Source organism: Gymnoscopelus braueri, assembly GCF_963280865.1.
Source record: "Gymnoscopelus braueri genome assembly, chromosome: 15".
NCBI classification, from domain to species: Eukaryota; Metazoa; Chordata; class Actinopteri; order Myctophiformes; family Myctophidae; genus Gymnoscopelus; species Gymnoscopelus braueri.
Genome location: NC_137620.1, coordinates 42,548,130 through 42,575,018, shown reverse-complemented (window position 1 = coordinate 42,575,018; position 26,889 = coordinate 42,548,130).

The following is a 26,889-nucleotide window of genomic DNA, read 5'->3' as shown; positions in this document are numbered from 1 at the left end:
ACTTCCCAGAATGCAGCAGCAAAATGGCCGCTCGTTAACCTGATTAGGAGCACCGGAAAAGGAATGGAGGTGCTCAGTCATTCAAACAAACACTAGAAGGAGAGAAGAAGCTCCAAAAAGACACAGATGGTAGGTGAAATGTTTGTATTTACTTGTTTTGAAATGCCGCTTAACCCTTTAAAGCCGGAAAGGGAACGCATGCGTGTCATTTTAAGATTTCTTTGGCTATTCAAAAATAGCAGATCTATGAGCTATGAGCTTGTAGATCTGCTATTTCAGAAAGATCGTGAACATTTGTGCAAATCTTTGAATATAGTTTTTTTTTTTTAAGCGTTTACATTTGTAAAATATTTAGTTCCAGGGACCCCCCAGAAGCAAAGATTTGAGTTACAAATGTTCGCTTTAAAAAATATATATTCAAAGATTTGCACACAATGCTCAAGATTTTTCAAAACAATGCAGATCTACAAGCTCATAGTGCGGCACTCTATTGAATAGCCATAGAAATCTAAAAATGACACACGTGCTGCGTTCATGGTCTCAAAGGGCTTAAATGGTTGATTCATTTAAAATGTTTAATAAAAAATATTGACTGATTGAATCATCTGTTTAAAGGCATTAATTGGCAGCGTGAAGACGTACGACTCGGACTCGGTGCGTGAGATCGTGAAGGCCTTCAATGAACTTGGGATGAAGTACTGTGAGCTGAGGAAGGAATGGCTGCTGGGCAAGTTGGGGGCAGAGAGAGCAAAACTGGCCAACCAGGCACGCTTCATGCAGGAGATACGTGAAGGCACCCTGGTCATCCAGAACAAGCCAGAGAAGGAGGTGATCCGCATGCTGCAGGAGAGGGGCTACGACTCAGACCCGGTCAAGGCTTGGATAGACACAGACCGGCCCAGGCTTGGATAGACATCCAAGATGTCGTCCGGAAGGCCGCCGCCAAGAAAGGGGAGGGCCCCGAAGGGAGCCAAAAGAAGGTCTAGAGACTAGAGCGAGGATGTAGAGATGAAGATGGAGTTTGGAGAAGATGGCGAGAACGGGGGGGGGGGATAGGTGTGGCAGAACGACTTGCTTAAATACACTTATTGTTTGGTCTAAGGGCTTTAATTTATTTATTTTTATTGTTTGAAAACATTTATTGTGTGAAAACACTTAAAGATTGGATTTTTTGCGTTTAAAAAATACTATCATTTTTGTAAATATGAGTTGTTTAAAAATACTATAATGTGTTGTAAACATGAGTTGTTTAAAAAATACTATAATGTGTTGTAAAATGGCAATGTTGGTGACCTTCTTAAGGAAGGTAAAGGATGTAGTTCCCATTAGCCTACCCTATAATAATAAAACACGCATAAACCACGTAAGCACTATTTTATTCTTTGACTATGAAAATTAGCAGATCTACAACCGGTGAGCTTGTAGATCTGCTATTTCTGAAAACCTTGAGTAAATGGTAACTAAAGCTGTCATATAGTGGAGTCAAAACTATATTATTTGCCTCTGACAAGTATTAAGAAACTGAAATATACCCAAGTAAAGTAAAAGTACCTTGAAATTGTACTTGAGAACAGTACTTGAGTAAATGTACTTATAGTGGTTACTTTGCGCTGGTAATCACAATAAACGCCCCCACAGGCCCCATGTCTTCTCATAATCTCAAGCAATCCCAAAACAAGGCTTGATCGTTGTAATTGCATATCACACCCGAGAGAGAGAGATGGAGAGAGGCAACTCTTTATATTAATTAATTCATATCAATTAAAATTTTAACTAATTCCTACTACAAAAAAGTTAGACTATGCAGATATGCCGTTGCTGCTCCTGAATGTTTGTGCCAGTAATTTCATTTCAATGATACCAGTGGTGGGAACAGTACTCAAATGTTAGGTAGGGTGAGTGCTATTTTTGGGTAGATTTTTTTTTTTATGTTAAAAAGGTTAAAGTACTCTATTCTGATAGTAGTCATTGCTACAGAGCGTTTGTTTGGTCACAGGGGTCTCTCCAGATCTTTAGTAAACACAATATAGTACATTTTCAGAGTGGCAAAATGTAAGCCAATCAGGAGAGAGCATTGAAAATGCATGTTCTGTTTAATAAAGAGCTGGAGAGACATGGGAGACTCCTTTTTACTGAACAAACACTCTATAGCAATGAGTACTATCAGAATATAGAGCTATTTAACACTTATTTTAACCAAAGTAAATCACATACCCTACCTTAAGTAAAAGTATCAATACTGCAATGTAGAAGTACTCCATTACAAGTAAAAGTCCGGAATAAAAAATTTACATGAGTAAAAGTACAAGAGTATTGGTATCAAAACGTACTTAAAGTACCAAAAGTAAAAGTACTAAAATGCTTGAAAATAGCAGATCTACAAGCTCAACGTATGTTCAAATGGCCTAGGTATAAAACATAGCTAAAGTGGTTAATGTATGTTTTATAATGTAATAATGGCTAGGCTATTTTAAAATAGCCGACCTACAAGCTCACAACGCGTCGCATCGCGACGCGTTGTGAGCTTGTAGATCTGCTATTTTCAAACATGTCAGTACTTTTACTTTTGGTACTTCAAGTACATTTTGATACCAATACTTTTGTACTTTTACCCAAGTAAGTTTTGAACGCCAGACTTTTACTTGTAACAGAGTACATTTGAGTGCTTTTTCCACCACTGACCACACCGCACACAATAACTAACACACACACACACACACACACACACACACACACACACACACACACACACACACACACACACACACACACAGAGCTGAAATAGCCCTCATCATTCTAAAGAACCTTGCAGAGTGGAGATAGGGTTCAGACGGCTGTAGTCCTGGCAGAGCCTGCAGAGCTGTGACGGACCCCCATTCTCTGTCACCTGCTCCTCCCCACCAGAGATAAGTACGGGGCAGATGAAGAGCCCCCCCCCCACACACATCACCCCCCCCCCCCCACCACCACCTCTTGTCTTGGCCAGATAGTCCACAACGTCAATGTGAAGCTCATTCATTTACTGTGTGTGTGGGTGTGTGTGTGTGTGTGTGCGCGTGCCGTGCGTGTGTGCGAGCGAGAGAGTTTGAGAATGAATGAATTCTATTCAACCAGGTGCTGTAGTGCAGTGATTCTTAAAGTGGGGTCTGGGGACCCCCAAGGGGTCCCTGAGAGGGCTCCAGGTGGTCCCCAGCAAAATCACAATCATCAGTCAAACCACTTTAACCCTAATTCATACTTTGCCTATTTGGAAATATAGCCAATCTACACACTCACGAGTCACAACGCGTTGTGATGTGACTCGTTGAGAGCTTGTAGATGTGCTAGTTTTTTTTTTTTTTTATCTTGACAAATTATGTAGGTGCAGTGCTTCAGATGAGAAAGTTTGGAAATTACTGCTGTAGTTCAGTGGCGTAGCCAGAACGCTAGCGTAGGCTGGGCCTAGGCAGGAGTGGGTATGCTCGCACGTGTGAAAATGTACATTTTTTGGCGGGTTTTTGATACTTTTTTTGCGGGTTTGTGACGGATTTCGGATACACTCTTATCAAAATGGCTAAATATGGGTATTAACTCTATAACTGCCAAAGACGTTTATAAACGTCTTTGGGCCTTCAGCTATTGCCTGCCAAAGACGTTTAAAAACGTCTTTGAAAAAAAAAAATTCTAAAAAGATTCTCTAATTATTTAATATTGACACCTTTTCGATATTCCAAACGAATAAGGAGATAACAATTCCCAAAGATTTGCTGCTCCATCCACTTCAATGTTAAAATTGAAACGGACAAACAATTCACAATGTTTTTTGGTTTGAAACTACTGGTTTTGAGCTATTTTCAAACATCAAACAACACATGACAACAAGGTCAAATTGACCTCGTTGACATTTGTGAAACCACACCTGAATCTCATCTGTGATTAGAAATTATCTGGGATCAATCATACTGGAGAAAAATATTCTGTGGCTATGCGAAAAGGTACCAAAATCGGTCAAAACCCTGGCAGAGGCTACAGACTTTTTGAAAAAACTCTGGCAGGGTAAGAGTTAATGGGTGGGCCCAGGCCTACCTATGCCCACCCGTTGCTACGCCCCTGCTGTAGTTAATTCTCTTCTCCGTGGTATTTTCATGTCGATAGAGAGAATGAGACCCAGCAGTTCACAAGGTTTCCAGGACTTACTTGAGAGTTGAGAACCACAAACGTGGCATAGAACCAAGCCCTAAAGCAAGTTTTTGTTTGTTTCTTTTCTCCTTCTCCCTTTTCTTGGCTAATCTCCTACTCTGTTCAATTAGAAAATGAGACAGATAAATCAGCTGTTATCCACACGGTGCTCTCCATTACAATAAGGTTGTTTTTTTTTTTTTCTGGATTGTTGGCCAGGGCTTCGGTTCAGCAGTCAGTTATTGAACCTGAAGCTGTTTGACATGCTCTGCCAACTCTGCTGGCATCTGACTGGAATATTCTGGACGTCCATTCGAGAAGTCAGCAGTGGTGGAAAAAGTACTCAACTTTTTTTTTTAGTAAGTAAAAGTAGCAATACCACATTATGAAAATACTCTGTTACAAGTAAAAGGCCTGTGTTCAAAATGTTACTTGAGTAAAAGAATAAAAGTATTGGCATCAAGATATACTTAAAGTACCAAAAATGAATGAAAATAGCAGATCTACAAGTTCACAAAGCGTCGCATCGCGACACGTTGTGAACTTGTGTGAACAAACATCTAGTATTTTCTACTTTTGGTACTGTTACTCAAGTAAATTTTGAATTCCGGACTTTTACTTGTAACAAAGTACTTCTGCAGTATTGATACTTTTACTTAAGTAAAACATTTGCGTACTTTTTCCACCAATGCATGAGAGTGGTCAAAAAGTGATCATTAATTTAAAAGTCACATTAATGCTGCCCATATTTTTTTTTTATCCATGAGTAGGCGTGCTGCTTTTTTAAATGAATTATATGTCCTGGCCAAGTCCCTCAAAGCATTATGGGAGACTGATGAACTCAGAAAGGAACTTTCAGATAATTTAGGTTGTTCGCCAGCAGTATCTATATATCTATCCATCCATCTATCAATCCTTCCTGCCTTCCTACCTCCCTACCTTCCTCCCTCCCTCCCTCCCTTCCTTCCTTCCTTCCTTCCAGGATGCACTGTGTATTCGAACCCGACTTTGCAACTGCACCACCCACAGACCCTTAACTTTTTGTCTTTTTTCTTTTTATGTCACATAGAGCTTTCAGCTGCAATGGACGCCATATTACAGATGCAATCATCAGTATAATGCACTGTGCATTTTCAAATGTATGTATCCCCATCCCTGGCTTAATGCACAGGCTTTAGGGGTCCTGGCCCCCCAAAAAATCTAAACTAAACAAAAATATATATGTTTATTTTACTATTGCAAGTAACAGTGCCAAAATATTGTACCATATGGGTTGCTGAAGCACTAACACTGTGCCGAAACGCATCGGCATGCAGCACCTGTGTCATCCCGCTGCTGAAGCAAAACCTTTCCAAAGCTAAGCCTTTCCGACAAAACCGTCGTGCGGGGGGGCACTGAAACGAGTGGTAGCCCTGCAGGCCACCACGAAGGGTTAATTCAGCCCTGCGTATCCCCCATTAAACCAGTAGGACTTAATGGAGAACTCAATAATGTCCTGTCCACTGCAATGTTAAATACCCATTGACCCTTCCTTAGTTTTTGAGTTTCCTAAGATACTGTGAGGTGCTACACACTATATCAGGGGTCTTCAACGTTTTCAGGCCAAGGACGCCCTAGCCGAGAGAGAGATGAAGTGTGTGTGTGTGTGTGTGTGTGTGTGTGTGTGTGTGTGTGTGTGTGTGTGTGTGTGTGTGTGTGTGCGCGTGGCAGCGGCTCAGAAATCTGTGTCCCTGGCTCATGTTAAGAAGACTGTCCTTTTAACACATCGGGTGCCAAACACGGTCTGAACCGTGTTTGCGCAGAGTAGCGGTCCGGTGCCGAACACGGTCCAGACCGTGAAATATGTCTTTTTGTTTTTTTCGTTTTTCTCCACACGGGCGGGGCTAGAGCAGCTCTGGGAGTACCCATTGTGATCTTGAGAAGGATAGGCCAGATAGATCACCGGAAACAAAAACATGGCTCCCATCCACTTCCTGTCTATTTCCTTCTTTAAAACACCTTTATTTCCGAATCTGTTTCCGGTGGGGAAAACCGGTCATGCGCGATGCGCGATCCCCCCCCATTGTAACTCGCGAGTGAAATGTTATCGTTCCAGGCTGTAGCCAGGGTCATCGCGCAACATGAATGGATGTTTTTTTTTACATGGATTTGCTCCTCGTGGAGTCTAGAGCTTTAAACAGCAAAGCGCAGTCAATGGGGAGAATGCTGGCACCCAACGTAAGTTGTTATGTTAAATGAGAATGGGCTTTGAGGAGCACAGACGTTCACTTTCCTGCTTTAGGTGCTGAAATGAAAGGGGGGAAAAATGGAAAACTCTTCACAACAAAATTTGTACCGACACCCAATTTAATTACAAGCCCAGCTGTTCCACTCTTGTACTATGTGTTTAACGCACGCGCACACACACGCACGCACGCACGCACGCACGCACGCACACACACACACACACACACACACACACACACACACACACACACACACACACACACACACACACACACACACACACACACACACACACACACACACACACACACACACACACACACACACACACACACACACACAGCGTGATCCATGTACCGTGTTAATGAGGAATTAAGGAGAGTCTTGTCGGATATTAATGAGCTATTCTCTCCGGACAGACTTGTTGGCTCACGCAATAATTTGCAAATACCCCCCCCCCCCACACACACACACCTCCCCCCCCTACACACCTCCCCCCCTACAAGCCCAAAGTCGCTTATAATAAGCAGACATGGCAACATAGACTCGCATGGACTCGCTGCGTATGCTCGTCTACGGGCCGCTCTGCGGGGGGTCTGGAGGTGTCAACTGCTCTTGCCTGGGGGAGAGAGGGGGAGAACGGTCAATTTAGCCGAAATATAACGGCTGGGATGGTATATATGGTATATATTTCATATTTATAATACGTTTCAGAAGAAAGAAAAACCGGCGATGATTTGAAACAAATATTTAGGAAAAGTCATGAAAGGGGAACTTTCTCAGAGCTTCATGAGAGAAGATAATCCACTTTAAATTCTCAAAATCGGTCATATTGATGGCTTAGTCATGCAAGTGTTAACAGGAAGTGCTCTGAAAAGCCGCAGAAAGAAAATCAAGCAGATGTCCCGCCTCCCTTCCCGCCGCTTCCATGTCTCCTTTGCAGCCGGCAAATTAGTCCTCTCCTTATCTCTAAGCTTGTTGCTTAGCAATCTGCCACTATAGTCTGTCTGAATGACACCATGCCTCCATTCATTACATCGTGTAAAGGTCTCTATAGTGGCATATCCAGCCACCGTCATTGTTATGATTCTGTGTATTGATAATATCGATTGTGTGCATTGTAGCTGTTGGAATTGTATGTCTTGCACCTGGACAGTCGCTCATTCTCTCTCTCTCTCTCTCTCGCTCTCTCTCTCTCTCTCTCTCAGCGGTGTAAAGTAACTAAGTACATCAACTCAAGTACTAGGTATTTTTGGGCGGTGAAACCGCCCCTATAAGTGAGGTTTGGAAATGTGTACAATTATCTTGGGCAGTGAAACCGCCCCTATAAGTGAGGTTTGGAAATTTGTACAATTATCCTGCGCTGTGATTGGCCAATCACAATCTATTCAGGACTGTGATTGGCCAGTGTCACATGACACATGTGCATAGCCCTATATAAGAAACCATAACTTTAAAAAAAACATGAATTTGTTTTTTTAAAGTTATGGTTTCGTCCATCATAAAGAGTGTTTCAATAAATGTATTTATCTTTTGTACATGATTGGTTGACTCCATTCAGTATTGTGATTAGCTAGCAAGACACCGCCCACTTCACACAGGGTGTGATTTTTTTTATTTTACTGGAGTATTTCCAATTTTCTGTACTTATACTTCCACTCAACTACATCTCAGAGGCAAATATTGTACTTTTACTCCACTACAATTATTTGAAAACTTGAGTTACTAGTTATGTAACAGAGGTTTCTGCTACTACTTCTAAAGGACTGTATATCTTAATAGGCTGGCTATGTCTATCGATCGCCGCAAGTGCTTGACGGCGGGCCCGGATTGAGAGATCCTTAATCACGCAACTTAGATATGGTGAAGAGGCCCTTGTATTTATCTAGGTATTAATATTATTACTATTGCTATAACTTCCGAACACTTCCCATCTGACGGCGTCGTAGCATTTATGAGTAGGATATGATGTCATGCGCTGTCAACGCTGGCGTTGTGTACGTAGTACCGTATCACCGTCGTCATCTTCGTAACAAGTTACTTTGCAGATATAAATGATTACATTATAAAACACACATTAACCACTTTAGCCCTATTCTATACCTTAGGCTATTTGAAAATAGCCGATCTACAAGCTCGCGTTGTGAGCTCTGCTATTGAGATCTGCTATTTTAAATTGGTTTAGTACTTTTACTTTTGGTACTTTAAGTACATTTTGATACCAATACTTTTGTACTTTTAGATCAAGTAATTTTTGAATTCCGGACTTTTACTTGTAACAGAGTACTTCTACATTGCAATATTAATACCTTTACTTAAGTAAAACATCTGAGTACTTTTTCCACCACTGCTCTCTCGCCCTGTAGAAAACAAAAACGAGCACACACTCAGTCTGTATATAATGCAGCTTGCCGGGTGCACGCACGGCTCACAAAGCTTCACAGTAACTCAATAGTAGCCAGCACACTCCGTGAAGTCCTATACTGGTACTTTTAATTCACGGATGCACTGACTCTTTCTTTCTCTCAGTAAGATCAGTATAAATTTAAAGTTTGAATGACGTTTGAACGCAGTGCAGGGTACATCTGTGCAGTGTGGAGCATTCTGAACAGCCTGGGCTCATTCATTCTTCTGTCTTGCTGGCTCGTTGTGGTGGAATATACAGCTTTCTGGAGAAAGAAGCTGTTTATATATAGAGCCATAGCAGACCTGCAGTTGTGTGCAGGCAGCAGTGGTGGAAAAAGTACTCAAATGTTTTACTTAAGTAAAAGTATCGATACTGCAATGTAGAAGTACTCTGTTATTAAGTAAGTAAGTATTAAGTATTAAGTATTCCGTTACAAGTAGAAGTCTGGTGTTCAAAATGCAGTAAAAGTACAAAGGTATTGGTATCAAAATGTACTTAAAGTACCAAAAGTAAAAGTACTGAAATGTTTGAAAATAGCAGATCTACAAGCTCACAACGAGTCGCAAGTAATTAGTAACTAAAGTTTTCAAATAATTGTAGTGGAGTAAAAGTACAATATTTGTCTCTGAGATGTAGTGGAGTAGAAGTAAAAGTATTGGAAATTGGAAAATACTCAAGTAAAGTACAAATACCTCAACATGTTACTTAAGTACAGTACTTGAGTGCATGTACTTAGTTACTTTCCACCACCGGCAGGCAGGTTGCATTCAATGGTGTGCAGTAGAGGGTGAGAGCACAGAGCCTTGTGGCGCTCCAGTGCTCCCTCATGGGGGGGGGGGGGGGGCAGGACAGGCTTTTCATCGTCTCACAACCTGAGCTCACCCCCCTGTGTCCATCACACGGTGACACGCGGGTGACGTGTGGTCAGACAGCACTATTTAGTCTCTGTGTCGGGCGGAAACCGGGTGGAAATGTCTAAAACACAAATACTTTTCAGGATTCAAATACATTTTTTTTTGCTAAAGCAGCAGATCTGCATGCTCAAAACGCAGCGCTTCTGCGCCGTGTTTTAAGCCGCGTTTCCAGCTTGTGGATTTGTTACTTTTGATGCTTTTTGTGTCGCTGTAATGTGATCAAGTATAGGGCAGTGGTTTTCAACCTTTTTCATGCCAAGGACCCCTAAATTGATATACATTTGGCCGGGGACCACCATTTGAAAATGTTTTGTTTTGTGCCAGGGACCCCCAGAAACAAAGATATCAGTTAATTTTTGCTTTAAAAAAATATAAATATTCAAAGATATGCACACTTTTTAAAGGTTTTTCAAAAATAGCAGATCTACAAGCTCATAGCGCGGTGCCGCGCTATGAGCTTGTAGATCTGCTATTTTCGAATAGCCAAAGCTAAGCGGTTAAAATGATCGTGACGCTATGTTAACTAATTTAGCTGGGGACCCCCTGGTACTCCCTCAAGGACCACTGGTGGTCCCCGGACCACTGGTTGAAAACCACTGAAGTATGGCGTTAATTTACGAAAGAAAACAGAAAAAGTTAAAGTATGGAGATAAAAGGTTTCTGCCCGACAGTGACGATTTGATGTTTTGGGGGTACACGAGCGACGTTGCACACTGACGGGGGACATGATGAATTACCATTCTGATCCCTAACTCCCTAAATCAAACTGCGCTGAATCGCCGCTGCGCCCTTTTAACAGGTTTTGCTTGCTGCTCAGCAGAAATGGAAATAAGACAATTCTTGAAAGATATTTTAAAATATATTTTCGTGAACAGAAATGAAGAACAGATGACGGCTTCCGTTCTCAGCTTCCAAAGGGGTGTAGTAACAGACTATGTAGCATTCACACAGTGTGGAATAGGCTACTTGTCTGGCTTGACTGACCCAACAAAGCTTTGAGTTTGCTGTGGATGAAGTTGAACGCTGAGTTCAAGTCCATAAACAGAACTATGGTGCAGCGTTTCTCAACCTGAGGGCCGGGACGATATTGCAAATGGGCCCTCAAATAATTGGCGAACATAATTCAAGTGGCTTCATGTAACTTTTTTAATGAATACAATTTTGTCCAATCTGGTAAAGAATGCTAATACAATCTAACTTATACAATTAGGGTGGTGGTATTTTGTCTCCCTGCTCTTCTATTGGGACATTTAGATCGTGTCAAAGGTCACGTCTCACCTAGACACAGGATCTGACAGAGATTTTGACCTGATGGTTAAGATTCAAGTTATAATAATAATAAGGACTTGTATTTTTATAGCGCTTTTCCAAGTGCTCAAAGCGCTTTACAATGGTTCATTCATTCATACAGGGGGGGGGACATTGGGAGGTGCAGCGGCGAACAATTGACGCCAGCGTCCCCACTTTTCCCACATTCACACACCAATGGTGGCAAGCTAGCGCCGACCGATTCATTGGAGACAATGTAGGGTTCAGTGTCCTGCCCAAGGACACTTCGACATGTGGACAGGAGGAGCCGGGATTTGAACCGCCGGCCCACGGATCATTGGACGACCTGCTCTACCTCCTGAGCCACAGCCTGAGCAAGCAGACAGGCTCTATACATAGGTTTCCGCGCGACGTCATCACAGAGCAGGATGCGCAATCTGCGCATGCCCGGGGTAGAACGAACCCGGAAGTGCCCTTCACTCTGTTGTTGTGTTCGGGAGTTAGATAGGCATAATGCTGCTATTATAGGCATAATAGGCATAATGCTGCTATTGTATACAAATAAAAGACGAACAGATCCAACTTCCGACAAATCATTTTATTGAGTAAACAAGACATTACAAACTGCATAATTTAATCTACTTTCATTAAACCCGGTGAAGACCATTTATTTTATGAATGTAGATTTGACCAGTCCAGAGCTGCTGCGGGTAATAGCGCCCTCTCTAGGCTCACCCCTCCACTGCGCGCACATATCCTCTCATGTTTACAAACAGGAAACCCGTCTATTAGCTTGATGGTAAAAATGTCTGCACTTGCGCTAGAAACCCGGTTCAAATCTGGGGTAGAGGAGGAACGTTACATAGTGCTGCTTTAATATGAAAAGTATGTTAAAAAAAAAAATGTTATCATTGTGATAAATAGCAACTGAAAGTATATTGATTCAAGCTGGAACACAATTGATTGACTGATCATTAAAATAATATACTCTGAAAATGCTCTTTGAGATTTCCAAAAGGGCCCTATTTTATTTTGATTTGATTTGATTTGATTTTGGTAAAAGAAATACAAGTAATCACAACATAACTTTAACCCAGGATAAACACATGAAAGCGTAACACTTATTTCCAATGTGGTCCTGCAACATTAATCAAAATAAGTAGTCCAATAAATTACACAGCACCAAAAAATGACATAGCACCAATAAATCACATGAACTCACACTGAGTGAGAACAACCTAAAATCCCTAACAAATATCAAACCATAAAACGTAAAGTGCATCACTATCAGTGGTGGGAAAAGTACTCAAATTCTTTACTTAAGTAAAAGTACCAATACTGCAATATAAAAATACTCTGTACTCCAGAATTCAACATTTACTTGAGTAAAAGTACAAAAGTAGTGGCATCAAAATGTACTTAAACTATCAAAAGTAAAAGTACTAAATATTTGAAAATAGCAGATCTATAAGCTCACAACGCGTCGCAATGCGACGCATTGTGAGCTTATAGATCGTCTATTTTCAAATAGCCTAGGTATAAAATAGGGTGTGGTTAATGTATGTTTTATAATGTAATAATTTACATCTGAAAAGTAACTAGTAACTAAAGTTTTCAAATAAATGTAGTGGAGTAAAAGTACAATATTTGCCTCTGAGATGTACTGTAGTGGAGTATAATTATTATAGTTATTATTATTATTATTATATTATAGTATTGGAAATTGGAAATACTCAAATGAAGTACAAATACCTAAAGATTTGACTTAAGTACAGTACTTAAGTAAATGTACTTAGTTACTTTCCACCACTGATCACTATGTGTGAGTGTCTTAAATAGGTCAGTATAGGACACTGTCATTTCGTCAATAGCCTCTGTACAAGCTAGTTAATTATTATCATTAAACAACTATGTTATCTCTGTCATGTAGCGCAACTTACAGTACAAACATGCAGTTAATTTCTCAAAGCAGGACCTTATGTTTTGCATAGCTTTGGTGGCGAAGGACTATTGATTTAATCTCCCTCGTTTCTTTAGTGAGAGTGTGTGTGTGTGTGTGTGTGTGTGTGTGTGTGTGTGTGTGTGTGTGTGTGTGTGTGTGTGTGTGTGTGTGTGTGTGTGTGTGTGTGTGTGTGTGTGTGTGTGTGTGTGTGTGTGTGTGTGTGTGTGTGTGTGTGTGTGTATTTTTGTAAATCTGGGTCCTGGGGGAGACACCCAATTTATCTTTGGCGTCTGGAGCGTGAAAAGGTTTGGGGAAAACCCTGCCTAAAAGAAACGTTGTTTATATTAACAGCAGAAACCCTGGCTGACGTTGTTTATATTTCACTAGATCATATTAGTGTGAAATATGCACCCGCATGCTGTAGCAGGAAGGAGTTGTATTTCCTGCTGCGAGTGCAACACATTTACACTGGATGTGTGGTGACAGAGGAAGTGAGAGGAACAGGATATTCAATATGAGGGAAATGTCAATGCAGCATAGAAACACACACCACCACCTTTACATGGGCTCTCACATCTCCATCCATCAGGGACAAAACTAAACAAAACAAGTGGTACTGCATGGCCGTGGTTCTCAAAGTGGGGTCCGGGGACCCCCAGGGGTCCTTGAGGTGGTTCCAGGAGGTCCCCAGCCAAATGAGTGATAGTTAGGAATAGGAACAAAATGGACCCTTATGTGTCTGTAACTCAGAGAGTGTACAAATGGAACCAAATGGACCCTGACGGGTCCATTTGGTTCCATTTTTACACTCTCAGAGTTAAATGAACACAGATGAAATGGTATCAACTGGGGGTCCTTGAAATTAAAATGTTTGAAAATCACAAATCACTGACTGTACTTCCATAAAAATCGTGTCTTTGGGGGTCCCTGGCATATCTTTTCAAATGGGGGTCCGCGGGCTAAAAAGTGTCAATTTGGGGGTCCTTGACATGAAAAGGTTTGAGAACCACTGCTGTATAGCACTGTTTCCCAAACAGTGGGTCGGAACCATAGAGTTAAAAAACAATAGAAATCCGGAAATCCCCTCCCATCCACTTGCATCCACTTTTTCCCTCATTCACACACCAATGGTGGCAAGCTAGCGCCGACCGACTCATTGGAGGCAGTGTAGGATTCAGTGTCTTGCCCAAGGTCACTTCGACATTAGCCTCGATCTCCAGGCTTTTATTGTTTAGTTTTGCTAAAAAATAAAAGCCTGGACCAGCGTGTCGGCGTACCCGGTATAGGAAGTGTTTCATTTCCCCAACCAACCAGAGTGCAGTGGGCGTCGCTCGTAATGTTGTGTTGACGGGGCGGGGGCTGACGGACAGATCGGTGAACCAATGGGATCAGGCGCATGCTCTCCGCGCTGATTTTAAACCCGCCCCTCTATACACGAAAGCAGGAAGGCTAGTGCAGCCTACTTCGACATTAACTCTGGGGGAGCCCGGGATCGAACTGGGAACCTCGCGGTTACCATCCTGCCGCTCTACCGGCCACTCTCTATCCCTGAGTCACTGCCGCTGCTTGATTATGTTTGCATTGCTGTTGGGCAGAAACCTTGTATCTCCATATCTCAACTTTGTGCGGTTTTTTTTTTGTTTGTTGTTAAATGAATGCCCTATAGTTTGTCGCACTAAAGTAGCAAAAATATCTGATCTACAAGCCGATCCATGAGCTTGTACTGTAGGCTGGCTACTTTTGCTATTTCTGAAACCTGAAGAGTGGAAGTGAAAGTATTATAAATATTTAACCAACGGAAAGGTATTAACAGGAGCCTGTTTCCAGGCGACAGTGATGTTTGGCATTCAGAAGCCGTCCTCGGATCGGCGCGGTCGAGTCCAGGATGGAGCGGTTCAGTCTTGTTTCATTAAAGCAAACGGCTGAGGGGGAAGAAAGGTCCCTGTGTGAGTTCACAGCAAACTGTAGTCGGAGCATTTTGGTCATTTGCTAGGAGCAGTAGTACTGGCAGAGGCGCACACAGAATAATTCCAGAATGGACGCTAGTTCCTGGATATCGCACACAATACAATTTCAATATTTGCCCTTGGAAATGAATTGGAGTGAAAGTATAAGTATCCAAAAACACAAATACTCAAGTAAAGTACGCCTTTTTCTCCCCAATGTATATAGTTGTTGCCAATTAATGCCTCCCCACCATAGAATGTATAAAATTAATGGACAGCGTCACGCCATTGGTTTCTACAGACCGAAAATTAAGCCGATTGTTCAGCTGTGTGCAATCCGCCGTCTTTCAATATCGCGTCATATCCTTTGCAACCGGAAATGAATGCTATTGGTTGGGTAGCTTGTCAATCAAGAGCGGGGGGCGGGGAATGAATGCTATTGGTTGTGTAGCTTGTCAATCAAATCATCCCGCCCCTCCTAGAGCATAACCTACTTTATCGTCAATTTTAAAATAATTGGGACCATAGTTTACCAAAACGCATATCATGATGATTGAAAGGAGACTTTAAACTAGCGACTGGAAGCATATAGTATTTATGACCATTTTTATTAAGGTAAGAAAATCTAGTCTAAAGTTCGTCAAAAACCCATCCACTTGCGATGGAATAAATTATTTCTGACACCGGCAGGGGTAAAACAGCGCCCATTCATGTGAACTGTCTTTCTTCCGTATTGGCCTCATTGTAAATATGTCAGGCTGGTCCCTTGCTCCCCACACATGTTTTTTTGTGTTCTCACTGCTGTTGTATCCTATACTGACTCACAGTGAGGAGCCCCCACCGGGAGGACGTAGAGCCTTCGTCCTACTCCTCCCGTCCAACACTCCCTGCCGACAGGTGCCCCCCCCCAGCCCATAGGAATACGTGCGGTGACAAACATCATTTTGGTACATCTGGAACATTTTCAAATAGAAGAAAAATAAATAGCAATTGTGAAAAAAGCATAATCATTTACAACTTATGATATTGTAGTAGGCATGAGTGTGTACATTTCAATATCGGTGGTATTATTAATAATCAAATTAATAACCATAAATTTGGAATTATGTGTATTTAAAAGTCAAAAATTTAACGAGGCACCATGAAAATCAACTTATGACTAAACACAAGCTTACTGTTATTATACGTAGATGTATAGAGCCTCTGAAGTGGTTGTCCAACAATCTTTGAACAAATGTTCAGTTGCTGCAGCAGTTGTGACTTTAAGGCTACAGACAGACTTCACGTAAGCTTGTACATTTTAGTGGTTGATCAGACTTATTGGCTTAGTTGATTATGAACAATCGATTATCCACTTAAACCCCAGCATCTGGTATTGTGGGGAAAAGCTTTCGCAGGAAAATAGCAGATCGACAAGCTCACAACGTGTCGCGCTGCCACGCGTTGTGAGCTTGTCGAGGAGCTTGTCGATCGGTCGATCGATCGGCTTGTCGATCGGCTATTTTCGGCAAAAGCTCTCCCCACAATAACAGATAACAGAAAAGACACTATAGTGTAGAGCCCCAAGGGACTTCGCTCAACCATAAGGGGTTTACGTGGTCACTTTTTGATGTGCATATTTTTTAAGCACAAAAAATACCGAAAACAATGGAACATTTGAGGCTCTAGAGTGCTTGCTTGCGTGTGATGGGTACCAGTGCAGCTGCAGTGGTGAAGCAAGGAGAGAGGCAGGCAGAGCCAGGATGCTATTGAATACCCATCCTTTGATTAGTCCATTCCACCCGAGTCACACGACTTGGGTCGAAGCTTGTCCTTGTAGAAATGGACGTGTGAGTGTGTTTCTCATTCTGTATGTAGCCTCTGAGTGTGTGTGTGTACGTGTGTGTGTGTGTGTGTGTGCGTGTGTGTGCGTGCGTGTGCGCATATGGAGACCGAGGCGTGAGTGTTTTAAATATACTCATTAGTCACAGTAGACAACTGTGGTTGAGATATGGACTTTGTGGACAGACGACGCACGCACGGTCTCACAAACACACACACACACACACACACACACACACACACACACACACAAACTTTTGAGTCCTTACCTTTAATTGCGGCCGCTAACATCAATACTAGTTTCGCCCATTGAGTGAGTTTCTCAGAGAAAGAATGATCTTTGTTTCATTAATGAATCATTGAGCTGAAATGCAGTGGCTGCTACAGGGCCTTTGTCTTAATGGCTATTGGTGTAACATTTTCACTTTATACGTCTTACTCTCAGAGGCAAACATTGCACTTGTTTACCCCACAGCAATTATTTGACAGCTTTAGTTAGTTACGCTTTAGTCACAGGTCGGGTCTTTAATGCATTATAAGCCCATTTTTAATGCATTATAATGTGCTTACAAGGCATTATAACACTCGTCATAAATGTTTATTAATATGTGTGACAACTTACAGTATAACAGCGTTTGCAATGTGATAAATGAATGCATTATAAGCTCAGTGGAACACCACATTATAACTATGCAAAATTATAAACATTTATAACGAGTGTTATGAATTATAAATGCATTATAATGCATTATAAGTGTGATTGTAATGCATCATAGACCCAACCTTTAAGTAAAGTGTTACCTGGTAGTTATAAAGTGCTGTTCCACTGAATTTATAATGCATTAAGACCAGCTCTTACAAACAATAGTATTATAAGTTATATATACTTCATAAACCTTGTTATAAGTTGTTATGGAGAATTATAAACATTTATAACAAGTGTGTAAAAAGTCTTATAAGTGCATTATAATGCATTATAATGCACTATAAATGTGGTTATAACCCATTATAGACCCAGCCTTAACCCATTGATACCTGGAACGCTTCTGTGTCACTTTAGATGCCTTTGGCTATTCAAAAATAGCAGATATACAAGCTCATAGCGCGGCACCGAGTGCCGCGCTACGAGCTTGTAGATCTGCTATTTTTGAAAAATCGGGTTTTTCTTTCAATTTTTTTTTAGGATTTAGAAGACATTTCTAGAATCTTCTCAGGTATTAAAGGGTTAATAAGTCTTACCCTTTGGGGTACTACTTTTACCTAAGTGAAAATGGCAACACACCCACCACAGTGTGTCTCATTAATGAAACATTGAACTGAAAGTCAGTGGTGCTACAGTATAGGGCCTTTGTCTTAATGGCTATTGGAGGGCATTAGTGCCGCACAACAAGGTCGATGTGGTGCGTCCTCGCCGGAGGACGTTTGATTTATGGGTCGTCATTGTGCCGCGGGGGAGGGTGGGCTCTTTCTATAGGTATACAAGAAGAGGAATTCTGAAGATATGAGGCACTGATGACAGGGAGTGTATCCCGCTATAGCAGTATAGTTCTCACACTGTTTCATGCTAAGGACCCCGAACATCTTTCTAAACATCTTCGATATTTTTTCAAATATTTTCGAAAATATTCGAATTCAACCCTCCTTGCAGCTTTTACCGCACACATACACACACACACTGCACTATAAGCTTTGGCAGAAAAGATAGAGAACCGCTGATATAGTTCTGGTAGGAAATGAACAACGAACAGAGATCAAATTTTATACAGTATCACAAAACAAAACCTCTCAGAATATACAGTATCATGGTAAATGATTTGAGGTGGTGTAGGGTGAGTCTGTTAGACGTTTTATTCTTATTTGATAATGACTATCCGTGCATGCTTCATTATAACTACCGTCGTCAAAGAATTGATTTGAAGTCATATCAACATTGGTATGAAGGCCTAATCAGAATCCATTATAATCACCCTCCATAGCCCCCCAAGCAATCCCAGAACAATTGTCATCAAAGAGAGAGAGAGAGAGAGAGAGAGAGAGAGAGAGAGAGAGAGAGAGAGAGAGAGAGAGAGAGAGAGAGAGAGAGAGAGAGAGAGAGAGAGAGAGAGAGAGAGAGAGAGAGAGAGAGAGAGAGAGAGAGAGAGAGATTCTTTGAAATGACAAAACCTGCCCACTGATGATGTCACTGGCAGGCAGGTTTCTGAACTGTCCACAGCCCTCCTCTGAGACACAGAGTGAGTAGACAGAAATTGTGGCTCTCTAATAATGAGCATTGACCAGCTCAGTGGCCTTGTGGTTAGAGCCCTAAGGGGTTCGATTCCGGCAGGGTCATACCAAACAAAGACTATGGGATGGGGACCCAATGCCTCCCTGCTTAGCACTCAGCATCAAGGGTTTGATTGGGGTTAAGTCCCTGCGACATAGAACACCGAAGTCTGACGTAATTTACACATCCTACCTGGTTCGCGGTTTTCCACCCCCGTTCTGAATCCCCATAGACGTCTAATATTGCGTCAAATAAGAACTGTGTTCCAAAAATAAACAAACGATCCCGGCGGTTTGACTCTTATGGATATGAAGCATCAACTGACGGTGAGAAAACGCTAATGTTACTTCCGCCGAATTAGTTAAATTTTCGCCAGAAACAGACTGTATAAAATATAAGTGACTGACTATCATAAACGATACAGAGCCACCTCCCTGACAATATCGCCGAGACAGTTTATTTTTTTTTTTGGACCACAATTACTTATATGAGACGATTCTAAGATGACCCAATGTTATTCTCCATAGAGAAATGACTTAAGAACCAGGCGATGAACGAGTGACGTCAGGACTTCTGTACTCTGTACCGGGGTCATGCATGTCCAGGGATACTAGTACATCAAGCCGCCTCACGCTACAGAAACAGGAGATAGGCTCGTGCCCTATGGGCCTCATGGCTCGCTCGGCAAGGCTTACTTACAGTACTTGAGCATTAGTGCGGACCAATTATATGAAGATAGTGACGTGGTCCTTTAACATTTAGAAAAAAAACACTTGACAGCCTGAGTCTCCACTGTTTGATTCTCTCTACAGTTAAAACTAATGAATTCCGTGTTAACTAGTTAGCGTGAATACACTATAGTGATGTAATAGAAATTGGATATTAACATTTTAATTGATATGAATTAATTACTATAAAGAGTTGCCTCTCTCCGTCTCTCTCTCTCGGGTGCGATATGCAATTACAACTATTAAGCCCGATGACAATAATTGTTTTGGGATTGCTTGAGATTATGAGAAGACATGGGGCCTGTGGGGGCGTTTATAATAGATTTGTATTACCAGTGGTGTAAAGTAACTATACTGTAAGTACATTTACTCAATTACTGTACTTAAGAACAACTTCAAGGTACTTTTACTTTACTATCAGTTTCTTTATACTTCTACTCCACTACATCTCAGAGGCAAATGTACTTTCGACTCCACTGCAAATATATGACAGCTTTAGTTAGTTACTAATTGCACATTTAATTTATCTCGAAACGCGAGATGAATTAGATCAACTGCTGTCCTTGATCTAATAAAAATAAAAACTTTGATGTACTTTGAACTCTTTTCTAACAGAAGTTATAATTGGAGAAGATTGGAGAAGATTGGAGAATCGTGATGAGCGATTGCATTGGAGAATCGTTATCAAGAAGCTGCGTGGTTGTTGTTGTGAAACTTATAGCGAAAACCTAATCACTGAGGGGGATAGATGAGAAACGTAGCGCTCCCCCGCACATCTGTAGTGTGGAGGTGTGAGAGAGTGCTGTGTTCCAGAGAGCGCCGAGGGAATTAACCATGTCTCATTATTCCTATATATTAATAAGAAGAATATAACCAGCGTTGGACAGTGCATTTACTTGATTAAGTGCATTTTTTTTAGTATCTCTATCTGAGTATTCTTTTATGCTTCCACTACATCTCAAAGACATATTGTGCTTTTGACTCACACTACATTACCAGGAAGGACAATTATGAATTCACCATAAGCCCTATTTCAAATACAGTGAAAATAGCAGATCTACAAGCTCACAATGCGCCGCGATGGGATGCATTGTGAGCTTATGGATCGGATAATGACACTGAGCTTCTGCATAGGGTGTTTTTATTTAGTGTTTTATGAGCGGCGGGGAGCTTTGGAAATCATGTACAGAGCGTTTTACAGATAGTGTTTATTGATGCGCGCAACGATCATGGAACCTATCAACAGTTGCTGTGCTCGAACGTTGTGTCATCTGCTTTATTTATTTAGCACTTAAAAGCCTATCTGGAACAACGGTTAACATCAGGCCGTAAATGACCATGTTGTCAGACACAGCCTGGACAATGAACCACTGTTAAACCCTCTAGTCCAGGGATTCCAAAACTGTGGTGCGTGAGCACCCTCTAGGGCAGGGGTCTTCAACAGGGGGTCCGGGACCCCTAGGGGATCCTCAGAGTTACTGCAGGGGGTCCGCCAAATCTTTGTGTGATAGGATTTTTTTTACGTTAACCACTTGAACCCTCGCATCCCTTTTCTGAGGAGAACTTTAGCCAAAAATAGCAGGTCCACAAGCTCACAACGCCTCGCAGTGCGAGGCGTTGTGAGCTTGTGAGCTTGTCTATTTTTGGCATAGAGGTATAGGTGTGGGAGGGAAAAAAGAGCAGACCACGTAAACAAAAATGTTGAATCTGAAACACAATTTTATACAATATAGAGGAGGGGGTCCCTGCTTCATCTCTCTCTCAGCTAGGGCCCCTAGGGGGTCCTTGGGCTGAAAACGTTGAAGACCCCTGCTCTAGGGGGCGCGTGAGCACCCTCTAAGGGGCGCGTAAAAAGGCTAATGGTGGTGCTATGGTGTTATTTTAAATATATGAACATTATGCTAATCAATATATGGTAAGTATATGCAGAATATATGCTGCATACATGCCATATTCAGATTCATATATGTGTAGGCCTATATATAGGAAATATATGTCTCATATATAACTTGTCCACATGACACATATATGCAGGTGGCCAATTTAGAATAATATGTCACATATATGTTGCATATATAAAAATATATGTCCATATATTTCCTATTTCCTTTCCATGTGGGGGGGGGGGTGTGTCAGCTAGGTCGGGAGGTAACATGTTTACCGCGATCATCCATTCTGTTGTAATCGGCAGTTGAATATGGCTCGTTTTCATTTAAAAAAAATAAAGAAATCCAGCTAGATGTGTTTTTTTTACATCTCATAACATGGGAGTGGATGGAGTGACTTTTTTGTTTTGTTTTTGGTGAATATCCCCCCCCCCCCCCCCCCCCCCCCCGAATAGGCATGCCAGGGGTTCAAGTGGTTAAACGTGACATTGAGCAGTTGCTCTTCTCCAAAAGTTGGAGCTATTTTCTGCTGGAGGCGCTCAGAGCGCTCCTTGACAGCAGCGAAGCTACGATCGATGCCCTCTGCGCTGCAAAGAGGAGTTCTTTACCATAGAAAAGCACATGGCAGAGAGGCATGCTGGCAGCTCATGAAAGGCTTTCGACCCCTATGAACGCCTTCTTGACTTTACTCAAAGTATAGCTCGCTCTGTGCTCGCATGCTTTCAAAGGTGGAGTCAGTGCCAACGTTTGCTAAGAAAGGCAACGTTTTTTGGATGAGCCCCCCCAATCCAGAAAGTATACTTTCCGCACTACTTGCAGTGGTGTAAAGTAACTTAAGTACATTCACTCAAGTACTGTACTTAAGTACAGTTTTGAGGTATTTTTTTTTTCTTCTTTACTGGAGTATTTCCAATTTTCAATAAATCTCAGAGACAAATATTATACTTTTACTCGAGTATAATTATTTAAACACTTTAGTTACTAGTTACTTAGTAGATTTTGATCATTATTACAAGACACACATTAACCAGCCCTATATAAACTTTAGCTATTTGAAAATAGCCGATCTACAAGCTCACAATGCGTTGCATAGCTTGTAGATCAGCTATTTTCAAACGTTTTTTAGAGATTTTATATATTTGAAAACTTGTGAAATGGGACATCCTGCATAATGAGTCCTTTCTACTTTTGGTACTTTAAGTACATTTTGGTACCAATACTTTTGTACTTTTACTCAAGTAAATATTTTATTCAGAACTTTTACTTGTAACGGAGTACTTCTACTTTGCAGTGTTGATACTTTTATTTAAGTAAAAAATTGTAGTACTTTTTCCACCACTGTTCAAAGGTGGAGTCAGTGCCAACGCTACTAAAAAAGGCAAAGTTTTTTGACGAGCCCCCCCTCAAATCCAGAAAGTATACTTTCAGCTCTACTGTGTTATTATGAGCCCCGTTGCTGGCAAAGAAAGCCAACGGCCTCCAGTTAAAGCAAAACAAAGCCTCATGAAGGTTTTCTGCTCTCATCAGGAGGATGACGGCTCCCTGGGCTGATCTGAGGAGAAATGCTTTCATTTCATGTCAGGGTGTTCTGGAAGCTCAGGACTGGGAGAAGGATTGTATTCAAGCAGTGATGGAAGAAGTACTAACATGTAAGAGTAAAAGTCAATACCCTATTGTAGAAATAGTCTGTTACAAGTACAAGTCCGGAATTCAAAAATTCACATGACGTAAAAGTACAAAAGTATTGGCATCAAAATGCACTTAACGTACCGAAAGTAAAAGTACTCATTATGCAGAAGGTCTCATTTCACATGTTTTCAAATAGCAGATCTACAAGAAAACAGCAGATCTACAAGCTCGCAACGCGTCGCAAAGCGACTCGTTGTGAGCTTGATCGGCTATTGTCAAATTGCAAAGGAATATCTAGGTCTGAAGTGGTAATAATAATACAAAATCTACAAAGTAACTAGTAACTAAAATAATTATAGTGGAGTAAAGGTATTTTCCTTTGAGATGTAGTGGATGTAATTGGAGAAGTAGAATTATTGAAAATTGGAAATATACTCCAGTAAGATTAAGTTGTTAAGAAAATGTCCCCGCTTCATTTATTTATTTATTTTTTAACAGACAGGGCTTTTTTTTTATACAGAGCACATTATTTTTCAAAGCTCAGAAATGAAGCAATACTCTCCTCTATTAAAAGATTGACTGCATGACCGATCCCTTTAATATACTGATGTGATGTGCACATTAATCTTTCACAACACAACTCTCACAGAACAGAACTCACCAAACCTTCCTGAAAGACAATGGCACCAGTGAGAACCTAGTAGTTTGATCGACACAAATCGTGCGGTTGCTGGCTTGCATTGCTCCCAAGAATACTGAGCAGTCAAACTGAATGAAGTATACCTTGTTTTGCCAATAGCTAGTAGCTACAACATACATCTCAAAGATGTCAAGATACTGACTGTAAACCAAACCATAGTCATATTTCAACAAAAATAAATTGTTTCTCTAAGAGAGCCTTTGTTATGTGGGTGGGAACGTGCTGCAGAGCCCTATCCGCAGTCGCAGAGTAAAACTATTGTATGACATTTGAAGTTATATTTCATCATAAAAATGGGTTACCCACCTAGACCCTGTTTACTTTGTTGACTGGCGTCCCCCAGGGCACTATGCTAGGCCCACTCCTTTTTTTCCGTTCTACACCAAATGTCTTTGCCGAAAAAACATATCTACCTGTTGTGTGCTTGCATATTGGCTTTTTTATCTGCAAAAGTTAACTTATTTCTGATGAATGTTCACCTATTAAGACCAGAATGGGGTCGCATTAGAGTTCAAGTGGTTAATGGTAGGGTAAGTGATTTTTGATGGTCAAAATAAGTGTTAAATAGCTCTATATTCTGATAGTACTCATTGCTATCGTGTTCGTTCAGTAACAGGAGTCTCCATGTCTCTCCGGCTCTTTATGAAACAGAAAATGCATTATCAGGTCAGGATACCAATTGTATCCAATCAGGATACAGAACTCAGTCAGGATACAGATTAAACAAGTGAAATTGGAAGTGGTGACACAAAGAAATGAGCTGAACAAATTGGAACTGGAACACTATAAAAATGAAGCTGATAAATGGGTACTCTCTCCTGATTGGCTCAAATGATGTCACCTACCTGAGAATGTATTTTCTGTTTATTAAAGGGCTGGAGAGACGGGGAGACCCCTGTTACTGAACACTCTATAGCAATGATTACTATCAGAATATAGTGCTTTAACCTTTTAATACAAAACTTTTCACTACCCTACCTTTAGGCTAAGGGCCCTATCTTGGGTGCCGCCTTACCCCTTATCCCTAAACTTCTTTGACATGTTTTGTTATTTGGAAAAACATTTTCAAATAGTTCAAATAGCCAATCTACAAGCTAGGGATAAGGGGGATATAAGGGGTAAGCTAAGGTGGCGCCCAGGATAGGGCCCTAAAGAGTGCACTCTTTCTGCTACGCTGTCTCTGCTCAGCTCAGCTATATAGCACCAACACGGTTCAATATGAATATGTGTACCATTACACCCCTATAGGACCCATGCAGGGCCATCACTGTGCTTGAGCTCCTAATTTGAGGCAGAGCTCACAGTTAAGTCCAGTTAGTGGAGAAGCTTTGTCTGTGCTTCCAGGAGGCTGTCACCAAAACACAACACCACTAAACGGAGCTCCCATTGTTCCTTTGTCCTGGAGCCAGAGCCTCTAAAGCAGGGTGGTAAAATCACCCTAAATACGCCTTGGAGACTTTAGGGAGGAATACTAAAACGCAGCCAATTAGAGGCTATATAAGCTAATGAAGGATGCTAACACGGAGCCAATTAGAGGCTAGCTAATGAAGGATGCTAACACAGAGGCAATTAGAGGCTAGCTAACAGTGCCAATTAGAGGCTACATGTAAGCTAATGAAGGATGCTCACACAGAGCCAATTAGAGGCTGTCTAACACAGTGCCAATTAGAGACAATAAGCTAATGAAGCATGCTAACACAGCACCAATTAGAGGCTAGCTAATGAAGGATGCTAACACAGCGGCAATTAGACGCTTAACGAAGGGTGCAAACACGGCGCCAGTCAGAGGCTAGCTAATGAAGGATGCTGCTAACTTGGAGCCCTGTTAGAGGCCAGATGATGGCTGTATAGTCACTATTCACTGAGGTGTAAGGATTTCTGTTATGTATTCAAGATGTAAACAAGATGTAGATTCAGTCAAATTACGTGTGTTTACATGAGAAATACCTATCCTGAAACGTCACATTTACCCGCCCACAAACACCAGTAATGTACCATTTAAGTATGCATGGGGGGGTCGCGGCCTGAAAAGTTTGGGAACCCTTGCATTAACAAACAAAACAAAACAAAACAAAACGAGAAATGTTGACAAATGCTGACAAATCTTCTCTTATGGAGGGCCCTGGCACAAACTCTTTTCCGATGGGGGTTTCGTGGCCAAATCAATTTGGGAGTCCTTGACGTGAAAATGTTTGAGAGTCGCTGCTTTCTCACAAGAGCTTGAGCTCTGTGAGACGTGCCAGAGCCAGGTGTGAGTAGTAGAGTATACGTGCCCCCCGCGCTGAGCGGTGAAGACCCCCCCCGCGCTTAGCGGTGTGAAGCCCATCTGCTGACTCAGCAGCATCCAAGTGGCATACTGATCAGCGTTGCCAGATTGTGCGAGAGAGATAAGCAACCAGGTTTATGAAAACAAGTCCAAAAGAAGCGACTATGGGCTACATGAACACTTTAAACTTAAATACACATTGGCTATTTGGATCCGATCTACACGTTATGAGCTTGTAGATCTGCTATTTTTGTAAAAAATCTTACAGAAAATGTGAATAAATTTGGAATGTTTTTAAAACATTTTAACAACACAAATCTTGTGGGGGGGGGGGTTCCTGGCAAAAACTATTTTCAGATAGGGTTCATATTAATTTGAGGGGTCTTTGGCATGAGAATGTTTGAGAACCACTGGTTTAAACAACATTAGGAAGCAAAGCCCAAATAAGCAACTAAACTTTAGAAACAAGACCAAAAAAACGCAACCCGCAACTACCAATATTTACGAGCGACTTTGCAGGAAAACAACGCTTATAATCAGACAGACCTGGCAACGCTGATACTGATATGGTGGGAATCAGTTAGAATCTAGTGAGAAGTTCTTCATAGAGAGGGGTGGTGTCTCTTGGCCCCGGCAGCCTGCCGCTAGGCTTCAGACTCAAAGCTCATTTTCTAGCCCACACTCACTTCTTCAGGCTCTATACTGTACCTCAGTGATCCAGGCCTGGATCAGGG